This window comes from Ursus maritimus, unplaced genomic scaffold (genome assembly GCF_017311325.1).
Source record: "Ursus maritimus isolate PB19 unplaced genomic scaffold, ASM1731132v1 scaffold_7, whole genome shotgun sequence".
Taxonomy (NCBI): Eukaryota; Metazoa; Chordata; class Mammalia; order Carnivora; family Ursidae; genus Ursus; species Ursus maritimus.
The window spans coordinates 14,373,852-14,384,761 of record NW_024426885.1 but is presented as its reverse complement, the minus strand read 5'-3'; the positions used below and the strand labels follow the sequence as shown (position 1 = coordinate 14,384,761).

At 37.0% G+C, this 10,910-nt stretch overlaps 1 pseudogene; it reads right to left on the bottom strand.

Annotated features, from left to right (window-relative positions):
• Positions 1 to 7,398: 7,398 nt before the first annotated feature.
• LOC103659277 lies at positions 7,399 to 8,417 on the bottom strand (annotated as a pseudogene).
• Between the last annotated feature and the right edge of the window lie 2,493 nt (positions 8,418 to 10,910).

The window sequence follows — 10,910 nt, the reverse complement described above, 5'->3', positions numbered from 1 at the left end:
AGTGGGATCTCCAGGTTAATGAAAATTTTGAGCACTAGTATTAAGCCTATAAACCTCTGTCAATTAGAGCATTTCAGAAAATGCTGAAGTTAATTTAGAACCTAGGTTATAGAGATACAAAAGCCTATTAGTGCCCTATTGATATTTTTGTTACATACATTGTTTAGCATATAAATTTTGGATTTCCAATTAAAAAAAAGAAAGGTGTTCCAGATAGAAGACTGTCTAAAGCAGAGCTATGTTTGAATTATGTTAGGAAACAGAAAGGAGGTTTCATGTGTGTAGAAAAGTTGCAATATTAAAATTACATGAGACAAGTTGAGAAGATCTACTTCAACAGATGTGTAATTTGATCATGCAGAAAAGGTAGTGAAATCACGTCATCATAAGTTGGCAGTGCTCTAGTCATAATGTATGCTGTTTGAATATAGTACAGATTGTGCAAATCTTCTGGTTATATATTAAGAATAGGAATTGTTTCCTGGTGCATGTCAAGAAGAATGACATCATAATGGTTGGTGTAAGGATTGATTCTAATAGCTGAACATTTGTACACATTTTAATAGTTATTTATTAAGTGCTGAATAAGTTGAGACACTTTTACTAGTAAAAGATCAGATATCCAACCCAAACTAGCTTCAAAAAACAAAGAAGGAGTGTGTGGTTTTGCTTAAGTAGTTAAGTCCCGGAATACATATTGGCCTTCCCGCACAGCTGGATCTAAGGGTTTTAACAAAGTAATTAGACCAGTCTCATCTCTCCACCCCTACGTCCATTTTTCAGTCTTCCAGCTTCATCTTCAGGTAAACTCTGCCCACGTAGTGTCAAAGATGGCTACTAGCAGCTTCAGGCTTTTATCATCAGTGTAGCTATCCCCCATGGAAAGAGTGTTCCTCCTCTACTAGTTCTAGCAGGTCTCTGAACTGGCTCTCATTGGCCTGCATGGACAAGGTCCCTGTGCCTGAACCACTCTCTCTGATTCTGATTGGCCAGGCCAGGCTGAGGGGTGGCAAAGAATGAGGTCAGCTGAATGCAAACCACTGGGAAAAGACAAGCATATTCCTCCAGAAGAAAGTGGGAGTGTCGTTACCACAAGGAGGAAGAATGAATGCTGGGCATTACCAGCTAAAGTACTTTATCTATTCCAAGCACTCTGAATGTCCGGTTATTCTTCAAGATTTGGTTCAGGTGTCATTTTATCTATAAAGCCTTTCTGGGCCATTTGCAATATAGGCAAAAATGATCAGTCCTTTAACTCTCGTTTAACTTTTACATATACCTATGTTACAAAACATAATTTTGGCTCAGTTATAATTAATCATTTTGTCTTTCTTTTTCCTCCAGGCTCTTTGAGGGCAGAGACTATATTTTATTTTTGTTTGAATCCCATTTATTCATTCATTTAGTCAGCAAATATTTATAGAGTATGATGTACCAGACATGATGCTAATGCTGGCAAGATGGTGGAGTTCAATATACACATTGTCCCTACACTAACAAAGCTTATTTTAATGGGGAAGAAAAAGAAATTACAAAGTATGTGTTAAATTTCATGATACAAGTGTTAAGAGCACCGTGGTAATAGACATGGAAGGAATGGAGGAGTTAGCATGATGAAGGGTGATGTGGAGATGGGAGGTGACTGTTTCAGGAACAGGGAAGGGCCTGTACAAAGGCCTCGAGGTAAGAGATGATACCATGAGTGTTCAAGGAACTGAATCTCATATAGTATAGAAACAGCACAGGCCAGATCTTGGAATGCATTATTAAGCTGTTTCAGCTGCTTGGAATCTACTTTAAGGACAATAGACAAGGAGTTTCAAGAAGAAGAATATGACCATATTTACATTGAATCATTCTTTCCTACTACAGTATGGGTAAGAAATTGAAGAAGAACAAGATTGAAAGCAGGGAGATTGGAGACTGTTGTAGTAGGAGGAGGTAAAAACTGATAGCAGCTTGGACCGAAGTCATTGTAGAGAAGATTGGGACGAGACAGATTTGGGGAAAATTTAAGCCCTAGAATTAAAAGAACTTCATGATTGGTTGCATAGAACAACGTAGAAATAAGTGAAGAAGATAGAGGACTCAAACATGACTTCCAGGTTTCTAGCTTGAACACTAGGTTGCTTGGGAGTGCTGTTTATTGAGATAGTGTGTTGTGGGGCCGAAGCATGTGGAAGGGAGTTAAAGGGGAAGTAATGAGTTCCAGTTTGATGCCAATGAATATGAGGTATCTGTGTGATATCTAAGGGGAGAAACCCAGGGACAATTAGATATATGATCTGTCATTCAAGAGAGAGATCGGGGTTAGAAATAATGATTTGTTGTCCACATATAAACAATAATTGAATTCTTGGAGATGAATAAAATGACCTGGGGAGAGTGAGCAGACTTAGAAGAAGGCCTATGACAGACTTTGGAGGAACTACCAAAATTGAATGGGGAAGTAGAGGAGGAACCAGCAAAGAACAGTGAGGATTTCCCAAAGAATTAGGAGCAGAAACAGGTGACTGTGACATTGAGGAAGCATAGGAACAGTGCTTCAAGGAAGGAAGGAATGGGCAAGTGTTTCAAATGCTGTCAAGAAAGGTAGGGATTTAAACATGTCCATACCACCTAGCACAGCATGTGGTTTCATTCATTAATTTTTTGTCAAATAAATGTTTATTAAACATCAATGATTGGGGTGCCTGAGTGGCTCGGTCGGTTAAGCATCTGCCTTCAGTTCAGATCATAATCCCGGGGTCCTGGGATGGAGCCCCGAGCTAGGCTCCCTGCTCAGTGCGGGGTCCACTTCTCCCTTTCCCTCTGACTCTTTCCCCTGCTCGTGCTCTCGCTCTCTTTGTCTCTCTCTCTTTCTCTCAAATGAATAAATAATCTTTAAAAATAATTAATAATCATGCCAGGCTCAGTGCTCGGTACTAGAACATATAAGAGTGGGAAAACACTTTTAATAAGTGGTTAATAGAAGCTTGTTGAATAAATGAGTCATCAAATGAATTGTTTTTGTTAAAAATTTAGATGAGGTTGCTTGAAGATAGGATAAAATTTATAAAGACACACATCATTGTAAGGCTAATATTCACCCAGCTTTCTACTTTTCCTAGTGGCTGAACAATCTCAGTGACAGAAAATTGGTTTAGGCTTAATTAATCTGGGCCAAAGGAAGATATCAATGTTAGGTAAAGGACTTCTTAGTAGAGCATACAGCAGTAATTAGAGTCTCTCACTTGAAAAGCCTTATTTCCAAGTGTAGTTAACTGTCAGTTCTCACACTCTCTCGATTTTCTCATGGAAACTACCACTTTTTTCATCTAGGTTCACATAGAGCCTGTGATTCTTTTTTAAGAGTGTCCTTCTTATCTAATAACACCTGCAGAAATTGTTTATATCATTGAAGCCTGTCAGATCAAGCTGAGCAAGATAGTCCACTAAAATCTTTTCCTGTGGCAGAAGGTGCACAGGGAATACAGCAAATTACATCAACATTTCTTTATTTCTTATCCAAGGTATGTTATTTCTCATCCACAGAGCATGAGACAGAGACTACGAGGTTGATGACACCTGTCACACCTGTGTCCCACTGTCTGAGGACATTTTGTTCTCCAGGATGAGTCATAAGAATTTAAATTATTTTCTGATGCTTGTCATGCAAAATGGTATCAGTGTTGTAGTGTGAGTTGGATTATATTAATTGAAATGCAATTTCCTATAGAAGTTTTAAATTTAGCTAGTTTATTACAGAATGTGGGAGTAGGAAAGCAGTAGTTCTCCATGATTGTTCTGTTGGGGAAGAAATCTGATGTAAGTCAGAAGTGTAGAGAAAATCAAGCATTTAGCTTCCTAATGACCTTTAGTAGTACGGGCAGCAAGGTAGACTCCTAACATCAACCATTCACATGACAGGATTAGTAACAATAGTTCTGTGCGTTGGATATCTGCTATGCACTGTGCCAAACACTTTATAAACATTCATCTATTCCTAACACTTAAAAAACACCCAACACACTTGTGCACAGACACATGCACACACAAAACTGGGAGAACAAATTTGCAACAGGTGATAAGTGGAGTGTTAATATGAATAATGCAGAAAGAACTTCAAAAACTAATAAAAAAGAAAAATGGGCAAGAGATATGAATAATTAATAGAAAAAGATACAGAGGCCACTATTTATACAAAAAGATGCTTAAACTCATTTATAATTAAATGTAAACAAAAACAAGATAAATTTCTTTAGGAAATTGGCAAAAATTAAACAAGAAGATGATGAAAAAGCATACTTTTACATTACAATATTTTTGGAGACCCTATCAACATTTTAATTTCATGGTTTATAACCTAGCAGGTCCTACTAGATACCAGCATGGGTTATGTGATGTTTGTAAATAAGAATACACCATCGTTTGTAGTTTTGAAAAATTTGGAAATGACTTAAATACAGAATTAAGAGCATATTATATTGCAACTACCAAAAATTGAGGAATATTAATATCATCACTTTTGGAAAATGTTGATGATACATTGTTAAGCAAACAAAGCAATATAGACAATACAGGACAATAACATTTTAAAAACCTGTAATGTGATACTTTGGAAGACAAGTAGAATTGATACACCTGAACAAGTGTAATCAAAAAAGAGAGGAAACACAAGTCACTGATATCTGGAATACAAGAGGGGGCCCCAATACAGATTCTGTAGATATTATAAGAATAATATGAGTATTACAAACTTCTTTATGCCAATTAATTTTGCAACATAAAATAGACGACTTTCTAGACATACATAAATTACCAAAACTTACATAATAATAGAGCATCCAAATAGCCCCATATCTATTAAATAAATTGAATTTGTAATCATAAACCTTCCTACAAAGAAAACTACAGTCCCAGTTATCTTCATTAGTGAATTCTACCAGACACTGGAGGAAGAAATAAAACCAGTCTACACAAATTCTTTCATAAGATGGAATAGGTAACAATACTTCTTACTTCATTTTATGAGGCTAGAATAACCCGGAGACCTAATGATGATATTACAAGAAAAGTAAATTATAGATCAATAACTTTCATGAACATAACACAAAAATTTTAACAACCTGGTAATATACACAAGGGATAATTTATCATAGTGAAGTGGGGTTTATTCCACAAATATAAGGTTGATTTAACACTTGAAAACCAAGCCAATGGAATACACCACTTAACAGAATAAAGGAAAAAACTCATGATAGATGCAGAAAAAGCATTTGGCAAAGTTCAGTACTCCATCATGATGAAATCTCTCAGCAAACCAGGTTGAGAGCCTCCTCAGTTCAGTAAAGGGCATTACAAAACAACCTACAGTTCACATCATACTTAATGGTGAAATGTTAAATCCTTTCCTCTGAGATTGGAAACAGGCCAAGGATGTTTGCTTTCACCATTTGTATTCAGCTGTGTAGTAGAGGTTCTTGCTGTTGCATTGAGGCAAGAAGAAGAAACAAAAGACATCTAAATTGGAAGAAAGTTGTAAAATTCTCATTATTCACAGACAACATCAGTGAGTATTTAAAAAATTCTATGGAATCATCCAAAAGTATAGTAGAACTAACAAGTGAATTTAGCATGAACACAAGATACACAGGCAATATTCCAAAATTGTATTCTGTATACAAACAATGAGCAATTTAAAATTAAATTTCAAAAGATATTAAATATGAATGCATCAAAAAACATCAAATACTTTGGAAAATACCTTCAGATATCTTACAAAAGATGTACAAGACTTCTACATTGAAAAGTATGAAATATTACTTAGAGAAATTACACAATGCCTAAATAAATGGAGAGAGATGTTCATGGATTGGAAGGCTCATTAACATCTGGATGTCAGTTCTCTCCAAATAAGTCCATACACTCAATGAAATCCCTATTAAGATACCAGGAGGATTTTATGAAGAAATATACAACCTGATTCTAAAATTTACATAGAAATACAAAGGACCCAGAATATCCAAAACAATCTTGAAAAAAAAAAAAGCACAATTGGTAAAATTACACTGCCTGATTTTAAGACTTACTCCTTAAAGCTTAGATTAAGATACTGTGGTATTGGCATAAAGATAAACATATAGATCAAGAGATCAGAATAGAGTGGCTAGAAATTGTCTTACATATATATATATATATATATATGATCAGTTCATTTTTTGCCACTGTATCAAGGCAATCCAGTGGGGCAAAGGAAAGTTGTTTTAAACAAATATCCCATATGGATATCCATATGGAAAAAAATACACATAAACCCCTCTCTTACTACATACACAAAACTTAATTTGAAATGGATTATAGACTGAAATGTAAAACCCAGAACCTGGAACCTTGTAGAAAGAAAACATAGGTGAATATCTTAGCCACTTTGGGGTAGGCAGAATTTTTTGGATAGGGCACAAAAAGTGCTAACCATTACAAAAAAAAAAAAACAACCAAAAAAACAAAACAAAAAAAACCTCTAGGTTTGTTTTCATCAAAATTAAAAATTCCTGTCATCAAAAGGTGTTATTTAAAAAATAAAAAGACAAGCTACAGATTGGGAAAGATACTTGAAGCTCATAACTCTGACAGAACTTGAATCCAGAATATAAAAAGAATTCCTGTAAATTAATATTAAAAATGAACCAAGAAAAAAATGATAAGCCAGACTTCATTAAAATAACAAACTGCTCTGTGAAAAACAATCCCAAGAGAGTGAGAAGCCACAGACTGGGAGAAAATATTTGCAAAAGAAACATCTATTAAATATATAAAATATACAGAGAACTCTTAAATCTCAACAGTAAGAAAACAACTCAAATTAAAAAATGGGTCAAAGACCTTAAAAGAAGAAGAATACCTAAAAGAAGGTATACAGGTAGCAAGTAGACGCATAAAAAAGATGCTTCACAACACAGAACAGTTAGTGTTTAAAGATTTATTTATTTATTTATTTATTTGAGAGAGAGAAGTGAGCAAGCAGTGGGGAAGGGCAGAGGGAGAGGGAGAGAAAGTCTTAAGCAGACTCCACACTGAACGAGGAGCCTGACACAGGGCTCTATGTGGGGCTTGATCCCATGACCCTGAGATCAGGGCCCTGAGATCACAACCTGAGCAGAAACCAAGAGTTGGATGCTCAACTGACTGCATCACCCAAGCGCCCCTAGAGGAGTTAGCGTTTAATGGGTACAGGGTCTTATTTGGGGGATATTAAGTTCTTTGGGTGGATGGGGGTGATGGCTGCATAACAGTGTGAATGTATTTAATGCCACTGAACTGTACTTAAAAATGTTTAAAATGGTAAATTGTATATTACTTATACTTCACCACAATTTAAAAAAAAACTCATTGAATACCAAAGACCTATATATTTTACTGAATGTTAAATATACCTCAATTTATTCATATTTTTATTATAGTTAATTTTATTTGTTGAGGTCTCATGCTGCAAGCATTAAACCACATGTAGCTTCGATTCTGTGAGCCCAGATTCACGTATTTAGGAAGAGAAAAGCAAACTGTGATCCATGTATATGGATGAGAAACGAAAGGCTCACAGTCAATCACACTGTAATTTTGAATTTCTACAGCCTAAAAGCCAAAAGTCACAGGTGTTTTCGGTCTTTCTGGATGTCCCACAAGGTAACTTCTGAGCTGAGCAACTTCATTATCCTTCAGCTTCTGGTTGATAACACTGGTTAATCCCTGGGTGTTCAGGATACACAGAAGCCTCGGGAAAATTTTGTTCTCAATGCCATGCATTCCCTTCACCATTGTTGACGCTGGTTGAATCCTGTATAGATTTTTCAACAAGGATTCAATGAGATCAGCCACACTTAATCCAATAGCCCAGTTGGTATATCCTTTTAGCTTGACGACTTCATAGGCACTTTCATCTGCCATCTTAGGCACTTCCTTCCAATTTTCACTGTCATTGTTCCCATTTCTGAATTCAGTTCCGGAAAGAAACGCCTGCCACATTCACTCCACTCCACACAGCCACACTTGAATTGCCATGTTTTCTCAAAATCCATCCATGGCAGCTGGTGGGATGAATGCCTAGTTTTTCAGCCATAAGATAGCAAAATCTAGCAGAATCCATATTACACCCACTTCCAATCTCACAAAATATACCTCAATTTTAAATATTTTTAAAGAGAGAAAAAGTGCTGAATAAACAAAATGAGTAAGCAAATCAAAACTAATGCCAAGATTTTAGATCTCTCGGAATAATTCAGCTAAACTGAATATGCAAGTAAGGCTGAGAAATACTTTAATGATTCTGGTATCATTTAGTTCTTTGGGGAAAACATTTTCCAGTTGGTCATTCCAGAGCTGTTGGCCCATAAGCACACTGTACTGTGTATTTCAAAGTCAGATTCCTCAATACCCATGGCAGAAAACAACCCTGGTAACCCCACAGTTTTCTACAAAGACCCACTTGTTTAAAAAAATGACTTGTTAAAAAAATGAAATGTACGGTACAACAGGTACAGCAGCCTTTAGGATTGTGTCGTGAATTCCCAGAGTTTACTCAGAGACGGCTGAAGCCAGGTGGGGACACCATCCCCTTGTCTTCACTGGACAGGCTCTGATTTTTAATATGGGACACGTGATACGGAGCCCAGTGAGTCTTAATGGCAATCTTCTTCAGTGTGATAATCTTTGTTATCTACATCGTTCTTTCCACCTGACCATTCACTGGGGGCAACCATGAGGGCAGTTCAAATAACCCCTTTGTTCATAGACTGCCTAATACCAACCAAGACAAACTGATTCATTCACTCAGACTCTGAGTCAGAAACTAACCCTGTCTAGTGATCTGTCTATAGATGCAAGTAACTATAATTGTGGCATCAAGGTCTGTTTTATTGCTGGTGGCTTTAAGCCAAAGATAATTATTTTATTTTTTCTACCTTTGGATTGCACTCCTCTATAGGCTGTTGTGCAAATTGGGGAAGTGTGGAGGATACTGATGTATTTCTGTCAGCTGAGTTTTTTCCACCCTTGTAAATCTCCAGTGCTGGGTTCTCATATAGCCTTCCTGGTATCCTTTCTATTTGGAAAAACAAACAAACAAAACCCCCAAAATCACCGGCCACTGTCCTGGCCACTAAGGGACATATCCCTGAGCCTGGGGTTCTCTTCTGGATACCTCTTCTCTGTCAAGGCACAGACACCTGACTCCATGTGAATAAGGCTGAGGTTCTCCTTGCAATTCCTGTCAGAAAGTTCAAGTCCTATTTATCTAACCACCCATTTCCTACTCCCACCAGGCTTCCTCCTTGTAGCCCAGAAACCAGCTTGTAATCAATGTAAATTATATAGACATAATTGCAGACATAATTCTAGAACTTCTTGACTCTGAGATAGGATCGAGGGCTTCCTTTATTTGGAGGACATTGTCCCTTAAGCATGCACATGTACTCCCTCTGCACCATCTGATTTCTTAATGTGAAGCCAAAAAAATTGTGGTTTGTGTTTGTTTTGTTCTGGCACAAATTCAGAACTTGGTACCTGCTTGATATTCCAGAAAGCATCTCTGTGCTGGTGAATTTAATATCATGGAACATTTTTCTAGTAGGCTATAAAATAATTCTGCAGTAATTCACATTTATTGAACAAAAATATATGGTAAAAACTGAGTGCCTTGTAAGCACTAAATATGGGTGCTTATGTTCTTATTCGATGGATCATTGGCGGCCTCTCAAAATGCTCCTGTGGCTTTAGGTTTGAAACCTTTTTGTAGGGACTTGGTAGAGCCTACTGGCGTTGTCTCACTAGTGTGATATCCCCCCCTTTTTTTTCCTTTAATTGTTTTTTGTTTTACCCCTTTAAAACAAAAGATACACAGTCTAGGTTGCTTTTTTTTTTTTTTTTTAAGATTTTGTTGATTTATTTGAGAGAAAGAGAAAGAGAATGCACCAGAGGGGAGAGGGGCAAAGGGGGAAGGAGAAGCAGACTCCCCACTGAGCAGGGAGCCTGATGCGGGGTTTGATCCCAGGACTCTGGGATCATGACTTGAGCCAAAGGCAAGTGCTTAACCAACTGAGCCAGCCAGGCACTCCCCATATTTTAGTTTTTAAGTAAATTGGTGTAATGTCAGAATCCAGATAGAATTACACCGTTTCTTTCTGTAAACTCCCAGGTTATATTTTAGGAAATTAGTAATACTGAGGCCATATTATCAGTTTACTGTACCTGGATTTTTAATGGTGTGAATCACTTCTTTCCCAAGACATTTTTGTAAGCCGTCCCCCTGTCTGGATTGCTGTCGCCCTTCTCTGCACTGTCTCTAACTGTATCAGAAACAGTGCTCATCAGTGCAACAGACCATGTGAGGAATTATTCACTGTTGATTGACTCCCAAGAATTCCAGTGGACATCACCAAGTCATAGCCATTTCTAAGGGCTACTGTTAATGTTTCCCTGCCCTGAAGCCTAGGCCCTAGTGTTGACTTTGAGTAAGAACCTTTTATAGTTGAGAAGACATGAATATTCACATCCAGTTATAGACTTTATTATAACATTACAAGTCTTCATTAAGGTCAGGTTAACTGGAAGTTGCACTTCCTGTGATGTACACACTCTATCTTTGAATTTGTCAGATAAAGCTCTAGATACTATATAGTCAAAGCCAGATTTGGCTTGTCTCCTTGCATTCCGACACATGCATGCTGATGCACGTATTTCCTGAATTCTGTTGACACTGTGGGCAACAGCTTCCTGCCTGGGTAATATGGACAACATTAGTATCAGGTTATGTTACTTTACTTATTGTGGTGTTTGGTTATGTGGTCTCACTGGCTGGGGATTTTAATTGGGCTGAGTTCAGTCAGAAATTAACTTGGGAAGATTTTATTGGTAATTCCACATTAGATTTTTGT